The following is a 12692-nucleotide window of genomic DNA, read 5'->3' on the forward strand; positions in this document are numbered from 1 at the left end:
ATTAATATAAAAGGTTAAGGGATATTCAGTGATTACTGGTTAACTTTAAGTTGGAAACTTATCATAAGCCAGAATGTAACATGGTATCAGAGCTTAAATTATAAACACCTACTAATATAACCCTTTCAACCAATTATAAATATCCTACTAAACCCTCGTGACCAGATAAAAAGTCCAAAAATTTCGAGATAGTTGGCCGATAAAAGCCATAATAGGGGTATTAGAGATAAAGTATCTTATATCCAAAGTTTAAAAAAAACTTAAGTAATATATAAAATGTTAAGAGCAATCTATTTATCTCACTTATCATCAATTGATTTTAAGTTGAAATATAATAGACCAAACTGTTGTGCTTAATAACCGCTGTCCCAACGCATTGTTAGTATCTTCATAAAAGTTTGAAATATACACACACGATGTTCTCAGAAACAGTTTATTAACTTTTTAATTAAAAATTAAGAAACAATTTTTTATATTCTCCTAAAAATCCCGCCCTAAAAACCCTTGATAATGATACTCTCACACTATTAATATATGCGTTCGCGTTTGGTCGTTTTAGAGACTGTGTTAGTAACTGAGGATCTCAGGATATAAGCTCGTAAAGAGTCCAAATTTGATTTCTCTGTCGAACAACTTCGATCATGTCTTATCTTTTACTCACTTCTGTATGTCGAACATCTATGAAAATACCAATCGGAAGAATTCTTACAAAGTTTCTTGAAACGATCTCTAATTTATAAGGTTGACTTTTACCAAGGAAAATGCATTAATGCTGAATCCCACATGCATCATTCCCAGTGTGAATGAAAAATAAAACATGTAAGATGGGAATATGTGGAACCTACTAGTGTGATTAGAAGTCGTAGTTACTGACAATAATATAATTACTGTTGGGCAATGATCGAATATCTGAATTTTTAGAGGTATTTGTAATTTGCTTCGTATGCCGCAAATATCTAATTTTTTTTATTTGTTTTGCCTCGAAAAAATACGGATATCCGGAACACATATATTCGAAAATAAATAGATATTTGTTGATATTAACCAATACTTACGGATATCTCATCCATTTTGATTAATACAAATAAACTTAAAAATTTGATACAAATTTGTTTTATAAAATATTATTTGCATGATATATAAAATAAAAATTTAAAGAAATAGTGAAACTACATATTTTGTAAATTTTAAACTTAAGTTAACAATTATAATAAAACAAAACTTAAGAAAAAGTTATAATTGTTGTAAGTTTTTTCACCTTTTTTATGTAATACTTTAGTATAAGTAATAATGTGAGTATAATTTATCAAATCATATGTTAGAATAATAAATATATAAATTTATACATTTAAAACTGTAAATGTAAACAAGATATACATGTATTTATATATCGCCGGATCGGAGCAGATATCCGCTTCCCAAAATTTGAATATTTCTGATTTGCTTCGATTTCAGCAGATATTGATTTTTAGTATTTGTTTTGCTTCGAAAATTTACGGATATCCAGAATTTTTGGATCAAATCGAAAGGTATAATAGATCGAATCACATTTAACGAATAAAATACCCAGCTATCTATTAAATTACACTATCTATTTTTGTGCTAATTGAAAATTTTAATACTTACTTTAATTTTATATAGTTCAAGTATTGACATATACATAATAGTACAATAATATGTATGTATATATATATATAACATCACAGATAATTACCTTAACTAATTCACTGAGAGATCTAAATTCGAACGATACCATCAGATCGCATACGGTTGTTGTAACAAACTCCTCAAACTCTGGCCATATGCGCAGTATTCTCAATAGAGAAGTTTCAATTAGGTATTAAAGATACAAAATGTCTATTTTAGTTTGATCTTAGTTCGTTATCAAAAAAGAAAAAAGAAAATTGATCCTAGATAACATATAAGAGCACTCACATCCATTAGTATCTCAAATAAAATATCTCATAAATAAAATAGTAAGAAATTTAATTTAGTTTAGTTTGTAATCTATATTATTAAAACATAAGCAGTAAAAAATCTACTTACAAAAAATAATAGTATCATTAAATTTATTTAACTTATTAAGTTATTATTAACTATATACACCATAGCTTAAATATTATTTGAATATTAAAAATTATATATCTAAGAAAATATAATTAATTATCTTTTTCTAAAGATTACATTTAAAATTTATCTTTACTATTTATATTTAAAATGTAAATGTATTTATTTATTTTTGATATTTATTCTAAATAATAAATTCGTAATTAATATTAACTATGATTATAAATAAATACTAATATATATTATTAAAAATAAGCACTAAAACTTTATTTACAAAAACTACAACTACATTTATTTAGTTTTCTATTATTTCGCCTACAATAACTTTATTATTATTATACATGTACACCATAGTCTAATGTATTATTTAAATATTTTAAAATTAGATATCTAAAAAATATTCTTAAATATCTTTTTCTAATATTTCATTTTAATAATATCCGGTAATATCTTTTTATTTAAAATATAAATATATATTTCTTTTTAATATTTTTTTTAAATAATACATCATCAAAAAACATCTCTGTTATCTCCTATGAGAACCTTATTTGATTCTCTCACCACTTTTTCCAGATATTTATACTTTTTGGATAGTGTTTTAGAAAATGGATCTGACTCTCAAGAGCTCGTAAAAGCTATCAACTCGAAATCCTATTCAGTAGAGCTCTATGGGGTTTTCTTTGATATCGAAGTTCTATCCCTATCTTTTGCTTCTGTTTTATTTTCTTATGTTCTTCGCTATCAGAACGTGACTGCAGGCTCATTGGCAAAAAACGCTTTGCGTTTGGCCACTTCTTTGTACTAGCTATTCGCAATTATTAATCAATTTGGTGTTAAAAAAGGATAGTGTTTTAGAAACCTCCATGGAGTTGCCTTAATCATGCTGTTGTACATATACACACTGTTCAACTAACCAAATTCTACCGTTAGTATTCTTAGGGATCCGTTTAATCTCTCATAGCATTTGATAATAATAATGAAGTGAATAGAAGAAAAAAAAGCTCAGTATCCCCAAAATGTGAAGATTTGTATACTGCCTACAAAAATTTAGTGGCACACTAAGAATAAAACCGGTGGAGGATACATCAATACTATTAAACAAGAAAACTTTTTATATACTTACAAACCGTTGGGTCATTACATTAATTAAATTTTCTATTATTTCTCATTCAACTAACTTAGTTATTACTCCCTCCATTTCATAATACTTGATATTTTGCCTTAGTGCACAAAGATTAAAAAAGTTAGATTTAAGAAAAAAAAGCATTTAAAAAATATAGTTTTTAAATCATTTAAACAATTATAAAAAAACACGTAAAATCTAATTGGTTGAACAGTTTCCAATAAAGTTAAAGTTAATCTTAAAACCTCAAAACTTCATGTAAATTGAAACAAAATATTTCTTCTAAAATATCATCTATATTGAAATGGAGGGGGTATTAAATATATACTATATATAACATATTATTTTTATATTTTCAAAATAAGATTTCTAAAGGATTCTTAAGTATCTTTTTCTAAGATTACATTAAATAGTTTATATTTAAAATGTAAATATATTTTTTATTTTTGGTATTTAATTTTAAATAATAACATTCGTAATAAATATTAAATATTATTATAAATGAATACTAATTCATTTTTTTATTTATAGAATAAGAAATAAAAGTTCTATAATATTTATATATACATAATTGATATTCATAATTAAATTGGTAAACCAATTAATAAATATAAAGTTAATTAATCCATTTATTAAATATTTAAATTTTTTAAAAAATAATTACATATGGAAAATAACATATATTAATAAATTTTAAAAAACTACTTCAACTTATTAAAATAAAATATTAAAGTAAGATATTTAAACTAATAAATATTTGTATATTTTAATATACATATTCAAATTAGAATATTAAAATATAATTAAATATATTTGAATTTGTTAAAAATACAATATTAACCCTAGGGGTATTAGTGTCTTTTACGCTTTATTAAAAGTGGAGGTAAAAGTGGTTAGTGTAAACATGAAAAGTGGTAGTATGAATGTGAAATTTGTGGAAATTTCCCATTTCTTAATTGATATGTATAATCATATATTATATATTTATATCATATAACAATGAATAGACCAATCGTTCTATTTTTTCTTAACTTGAGTTTATCATGTATGGTATAAGCACACAATAATTACACGGCACATGAACGTGAGAAGCCTTCGAAACAAAAAGACACATGAACGTGAGATAAGTTTTTTAAAATGTAAGAGAATTATGAGATATGTTTTTTGTATTGTGAAGAGATTGGTTATTTTCTATAAATATATTAGGTCACACACCATTCTATTCATTATTGAATGAAAATATTTTAACAATTCTAACCTCATGTCTTAAACTCCTATACCTTATAGACACCCGTAAAACATTAATTTTATAAGTTATAGAATATGAAATTATTAGAATTTTGATTAGTTTATTTTAGGTCACACAAAATATTTGTTTAGTTTTTAGAGTGATTCTCTTTTAACAGTATTAAATTAAAGAATCACAAATCAAATATTTTATTCAAATTTATATACTATTAAAAAGTATATCATTTTTTCTAAGAAAATATCATCAGATTTATATAGGTTTTTATCGGGTTAATCATTATCACATCGCAGATTAATGATGGGCTTTTGAGTTTTTACCAAATTTTATAAGATTTTTACTTATCACGTTTTAACTAAATCTGAACCGGACTATACATAGATCACCGAATTGACCGGTTTGACCACAGGTTTGGGTCGTGTATAAAAACACTGATAATATATTTATTCTAAGTAAATCTTATGTCTCACCAACTTAACAAATATAACTCTTATAAAATATATACAAAATATAAAAATGACGTTGTAAAATGAAAGTGTACATAAAAATCTTAAATAAACTAATTGATAAATTCTATAATTTTAAACAAAAAAAAATCTTCTTTGATATAATGAAACTTTATAACTTAATAATGTATATCAAAACCATAACATTAATTTATATCTAACAATGTTATTATCAGAAGACAATCTGCACTTTCGAAGCGCGGATCAAAATCTAGTCAATACTATTAAAACAAAATCATTATCTCCTAAAGTAAAAATTCTTTTTGGAATGTTAGGGATGATTCCAAAGGGTCTTGGATATGGAGGAAACTTTTGAAGTTGAGGGATGTAGCATATAACTATCTTAAGGTGGACATCAGGGATGGCACAAGCTGTCACTTCTGGTTTGATGATTGATTGGGTAAAGGGCGTTTGATCGACATCACCGGAGCTGCAGGTACTATCTATCTTGGTGTGCGGAGACACGCCACAGTTAGTGAAACGGTAACAACGAACGGATGGAACATTCAGGGGCAGATAAGTAGGCGCTTTCAAGAGTTACGTAACAGCATTCTGGCTATAGATGCTCCTCAGCCTGAGAGCGGAAGAGATGTAATGCTTTGGAGACACGAGGTTGATGACTACAGAGATACTTTTTCTTCATCCAAAACTTGGGATCAACTGAGATTGAAGCGCAATAAGGTGGGATGGTATAGAGTGGTTTGGTTCCCACAAGGAGTTCCCCGCTACTTTTTTATCACTTGGCTGGCCATTAAGAATAGGCTTTCTACGGGTGATCGTATGAGACACTGGGGAATGATTCAAGGATGTGAACTGTTTGGAGAAAGAGATGAGATAAGAGACCATATGTACTTTTCATGTCCCTATTCCTACACGATATGGGAGGCTCCTGCTCATAAACTTGTGGGTTCTTGTGTTAGCCCAGACTGGCAGTGGACATTGCAGCGTCTGTCTACAGGCAATGGGCACTAAAGGAGTAGACTCTTGCATAGTTCGACTCTTCTTTCAGACCCTAATCTACCACATTTGGCGAGAGAGAAACGCTAGGCGACACCAGCAACGTAGACACTCAATAGAGCAGATGAAGAGATTCATTGATAAGGCTATGAGGAACAAGATTTATTCACTCAAATATAAGTCGGAGCACAAGTTGGGAGGAATGCTAGGAGATGGTTTGAAATCACACTTTGATATCGATTTTTATAACACAGCTTAGAGATATAGCAAATAGATTGTTCCTCTCATGTAAATAACATTCTTTTACTTATTATCAATAAATTTGAAATTTCATCAAAAAAATCATTTTTGATCTACTTACAAATAATATAGGTTGGACAATTACAATTAACTAGCCTTCCTATTATTTCTACTTATAGCTAACTTAATTATTATTAAATATATATATCCTAGCCTAAAATTAAGGAGCTAAATAAATAATATATTGATTTTTAAAGTAATAAATTTAATTTATATTAAAACTAAATTTAAGTAACTAATCAATTATATTTTATTTATTAATATATAAAATAATTATATATGCCTAATAATTCGTATACATACAACTGTACTTTAATCCAAATGCAAGAAACAAATCCTTCAAAACTTTCAACAAATTCAAAATAATATAACTCTTTATATGGAGTATTAAAATTAGACATTATATATATATATATATATATATATTTGATAAAATAAATATCAGTTAGCTACTATTAATATTTAATGACATAATTAAAATTTATGAGTATAGTTTTAAGGTTTATTCCAACAAACATGTAAAATATTTATCAAATATAAAAATAATTGAACAAAACATAAAACACACTTTAACTTAGGCTTAGGCGTTCAGGTACCCGTTAGGATATGAGTTGGGTATTTTGAATTTTGGTTCTAAAAGTCTTATTCTAGTAAATTTGTAAGTATGAATCGGATTCGGATATAATACATCGGTTTTGGTTCTAATTTGTATCAGATCCTAAAACCTATAAAGTAACCATATATCTATCGGATTTGAGTGATATTGGTTCTGTTCCGATATATCCGAAGTTAAATCCAAAATTTAAAAGCAAAACATAAGAAATAAATACTTATTTATATATAATTGGATATTTAAGATACTTATTTAAAAAAATATATACTTAGTTAAGATACCATTTGAAAATAAATATAGAATTGAATATTTGAAGTAAATATTTATGTTTCAAATATTCATATTTGTGATTAATTTGGACATGCATTGGATTGGATTTTCAGATTTTTTTGGGTTTTTTTTTCGGGTTACTTGTTCAGGTTTGCCAAAATAATACTTCGGGTTTGGATATGTTTTGTACCACCCTACAAGATACATTCTGGTATTTTTATATTTCAAACCGGGTACGGATCAGATATTTTTGGTTTAGTTTCAGTTCAGACTTCGGGTTATGGATTTTAAATCCATGCCTACATTAAATAAATAAAAAAATGCGATTATACAAAGTTGTCAAAGAAATATATCCCGCGCTTTAAAAGGGTGAGTCAAAATCTAATTTATTTATACTATTAAAAAAAAAAGTCATATGAAGTTTTCATGTGTGATTTTTTTTTTTAATTTAGACCTAATAAAATATTTCAAGAATATCCTTTTATGATCCATTTTAATGTATCAAAGCATTGAGAAGCTTTAGTTCAATGTATATAGGTTCATCAAATGTAGATGTATATTTTATATCAATGAAAATTATGATTCATGATTTAAAACTATAAGTTTTTTTTTTAATTTGACACACATCATCCTTATACAATTTTGAATATACTTGGGTATAACATTTAGGTGAATACAATATTTAGTATGTTTATGATTTTTAAAACTATAATAATAGAAGTTATGAATTTTTTATCTGTAAATTTTTTTTTGGATCATCCCATAAAAATTTATCAAATGTATGTTTTTATTTACCTAATAATATGCTAACAATTAATTCTTATGTAACTAAACTTAAATATAAATGAAGTTATTACACAAACTTGCATACAAATTTTAAACTTGAAATATTAAAATATTAAAATATTAATATAAAATATTTAATAAATATATTATCTACGATAGTTTTCAACAACAAAACTTAAATATGACTCTATGTGCTATAAAAATTTATTCATTAATGTATGCTCCGTTGTTTATATGACGCCTAAAATTACGAAATATCTAATACAAAATCATTTATACAATTTCAAAAGAAAATAATTATAATCAATCAGTTTAATATCTAACAAATCAGTTGCTATCTAGATATTCTAAGCACATACTATACTAATATCTATCCTATTAACTGAAATCATAAAAGAAAATCATATACATTAAAATTTATTTAGATATCATCATATATTCATAAAACCTAAAATGAAAACTATATATGTATACTTTCAACTAAATCTACAAAACATCATATTCTCATACTCATGTCTCTCAACATGTTTATCCTAATATTTAGAGTTTTATATTTATTTATTTTCAAAATGATTTGGAGTAACATCTATAATATTTTTTTAATCAAAGACATTTTGTAGTAATAATTTTAATTAAATCACATGAAAATAAATTATAGAATTCGAAGATAACAACAAACTATTTACAACTAGTCACAAATTTTTGGGTTTGCAAAAAAATCATAAATTTTTGGGATGTAAATGTAAATCTTTTCTATAAATAAAACTCGTGCGGATGTAACGATCAAAGATCTAGTTAATTTTTATCTTCACCTTTTTTATGTTTTGCATATTATTTTTGGTTTACGCATTTTAAACAATAAAAACATCTCAGTTGTTGACGATTAATAAATAAACTCTAATCGATCGCTCTTAACGGCGATCCAACAGTGCATGACCTATAATTTCTTTCGCTACACACCCTATAAAAATTATAGAAAAAATATAAAATTTATACACATGATATTTATAACGTTTAAATGGTCAATTGCTAGAAGTATTTGAATAACGTTTAGAATTTACAACATTTGCTTTTTTTCCTCTAAAGATTCCAAGGTGATCGACCACCCATGAAGATAGTAAAAGCGACTCAATAACCAACCAACCAACCAACCAAGAAATATATGACATTTATGTTACCTGTATTGTTTATACTTTATAGGGTTTTACTGTATATACATTAACTAGCAGGCGCAAGAAGCATATATCCACCAAATCAATCACAAAAGACGCAGGTTTCCATAAGTGGCAAGAGGCTTCTCAGCCATCAGTCATCACCAATTGCTTTTCAACTTAGCTTACTAGGAGAGTGACTATCGCTCCTTCACAACCACCAAACCTCACATCATCTCTCGACGTGGACATCGACTATGGACGATCACTATATAGTGCTTTCATTTTATTCTTAAATATTTTGATTTGAGGGATTAAATACAACTTAATAAATATACATTTTCATAAATTTTATCTAATTAAGCGGACGAAACAATAAGCTCAACCAATGGATTTCAAATAATTGATGGGAGTTAACAGTTCAACCAGAAAATTCTGCAAAGCCATTATTTAGATTAAACTACAAAAAACTAGTCTTTACTTATTGCTGTACTTTAGCCCCCTATTATTAGGGTATGAATGGTGATCAGGGAACGGCGAGGAATAATGCGTTCCCTAACGTTCCTGAAAAAAATCACAATTCACAAGGAATAATAATTTCCTCTCACTTCCTTTCATTTTTTTTTTTGTAGAGAATTAAAGAACAAAAGTATTCCTTGTTAAAAGTGATAAGGAACAACCATTCATTTTCATTCCTGCTATTTTATTCCCTAACATTCCTTTTTAATTTGTTCCTCTTATTTTCCGAATGGTCACCAGTCAGACCTTAATGTTTTGCTTTGCTTCTTGCATTAATCTTCAGCCCGCAGAAGCTTAAGAGAACTATCTCCAACCACGACCAAAATACTCGGCCTTGATGAGACAATCGATCACTTTAAGAACAAGATATAAATAAAATATAGTAATAATTTATGACAAATTTAGTAGGATAGCTTTTTCTAAATTTTTGTTACAAAAATAGTTCTTAGTGAGAAAAAAGACAAAAATAAATTTTATAAAGAATAAAAATGCATTTATACCCTAGAGTTAACTAATTTATATTTAGGGTTTAGAGTTAAGAGGTGTGAAGTTTTGAGGATAGAGTTTCAAATTTTAAAAAATAAATATTAAAATTTTTAAAATAAAAATAAATTATTTTGGTCATTTTCTTTATAGAAAGTTATTTTTGTGACAAGAACTTAAAAATAGCTATTTGAGAGAATTGCCCATAATTTATCCAACTAATAAAGCATAGTAGTTACTTTAAGTGTAATCCATTACTAGGTGTCTTCCTGCACCATGTGCAGTAAAAAAAGTTTAAAATATTTTTTAACAGGTAAATATAAATTATATTTTAAAATAAAATTTTATTAATATTGTAAATTTTTGTCTTCGTATCAATATTTTAATATAAATTTGATTAATTAAACATAAAAAATATATTTAAGAATATGCATGTATATATTTGAAATTATAATCTTAGATAGATTTTTTATCTATTTATTTTAATTAAATATATTAAATACATTTGTAAAAGTTGCATAATTACTAAAAACATAAAATTAAATAATACTTATAAAATCTGTAGATATATAAGAAAATAATGATTTTACGATTAAATTTTTATAATTTTCTAAAAAAATTGTATATATTTTTGAAATTTTTAGTAATAAAATTGTATAATTAAAAAATATATAATTAAATTATATTTCGAAATTTATAATGCCATATTTGTATATATTTATTTTAATGATGATTTATGAGTTATTTACATATCTAAAAACAAATTTGAAAATATAAATTGACATTAAATGTAATATATGAGTTATTACGATATTTTAAAAAGTTTACCAAAAATATAAATTAAAATTAAATGCAATTGCCCAAAATCTATCTATTTATTTTAATTAAATATATTAAGTACATTTGTAAAAGTTTCATAATTACCAAAAATTAAAATTAAACAATATTTATAAAATTTGTAGATATATAAGAAAATAATGATTTTACGATTAAATTTGTATAATTTTCTAAAAAAATTGTATACATTTTTGAAAATTTTAGTAATAAATTTGTATAATTTAAAAATATATAATTAAATTATATTTCGAAATTTATAATGTCATATTTGAATATATTTATTTTAATGATGATTTATGAGTTAATCCCATATTCTAAAACAATTTCCAAAAATATAAATTGACATTAAATGTAATATATGAGTTATTATCATATTTTATAAAGTTTACCAAAAGTATAAATTAACATTAAATACAATTGTCCACATCATATTAAGCTATAAGACATGTCATCAATTTCAGTAGCCACGTCATATTTGTTTTGTGAAATTAATTGTAGAAATGACATGTGGCAAAATCACTTCACAAATATAGTCTAGGGAAATTTATAATGCCAGATTTGAATATATTTTATTTTAATGATGATTTATGAGTTATTCCCATATCTAAAAAAAATCCGAAAATATAAATTGACATTAAATGTAATATATGAGTTATTACGATATTTTAAAAAGTTTACCAAAAATATAAATTAAAATTAAATGCAATTGTCTAAAATCTATCTATTTATTTTAATTAAATATATTAAGTACATTTGTAAAAGTTGCATAATTACCAAAAATTAGAATTAAACAATATTTATAAAATTTGTAGATATATAAGAAAATAATGATTTTACGATTAAATTTATAAAATTTTCTAAAAAAATTGTAAACATTTTTGAAAATTTTAGTAATAAATTATATAATTTAAAAATATATAATTAAATTATATTTCGAAATTTATAATGTCATATTTGAATATATTTATTTTAATGATGATTTATGAGTTATTCTCATATTCTAAAAAAAAGTTTCAAAAATATAAATTGACATTAAATATAATATATGAATTATTACTATATTTTATAAAGTTTACCAAAAGTATAAATTAACATTAAATGCAATTGTCCATGTCATATTAAGCTATAAGACATGTCATCAATTTTAGTAGCCACATCATATTTGTTTTCTGAAATTGATTTTAGAAATGACGTGTAACAAAATCACTTTGCAAATATAGTCTACATGTTACAATATAGTCAATTTCGAAATTAAATCTTAGCATCGAAAAAATAACATTCAAATCTGGTGGATTCTACGTGGCTCGTATGTGTGGATCCTTTGAACATTTATCTCTTCAATGATTCTTCTACATGAATAGTGCCATAGTGGTGAGTGGTGACTATTCTGGTGTTTGACCTTTTTCTTGGTATTCTTATATAAACATTTTGGTACCGGAATATAGTGAATGGTAGATAGTGCACATGTGACATGTATACCGACCAATTTTCTAGTTTTCTTTGTATACGTACGGTATACCGAATGATTTTTCTTGTTTTGATAAAGTATCGCACATCAGTTCTATATTTGTAAATAAAAAAACATTATTATGTATTGGTCATGAATCTTTTGTTCTTTTGAAAATCGTAAAGATACACGCAAACATGGTTGCAATTGCAGTGTGATAGACGTGGGTGGACGTTTGGATATTCAGTTTTGCTCGGTTTTAGTCTGGTCTGGATCTTCGGGTTTTAGAGAATTAGACATCTTTAAGTACTTGTAAATTTTTTTATTCGGTTTTGGATCGGTTTCTCTCGGTAACATGTGTCAGCTTTCTATAGACAACTATAAATA

The sequence above is a fragment of the Brassica rapa genome, chromosome A02, assembly GCF_000309985.2.
Source record: "Brassica rapa cultivar Chiifu-401-42 chromosome A02, CAAS_Brap_v3.01, whole genome shotgun sequence".
Taxonomy (NCBI): domain Eukaryota; kingdom Viridiplantae; phylum Streptophyta; class Magnoliopsida; order Brassicales; family Brassicaceae; genus Brassica; species Brassica rapa.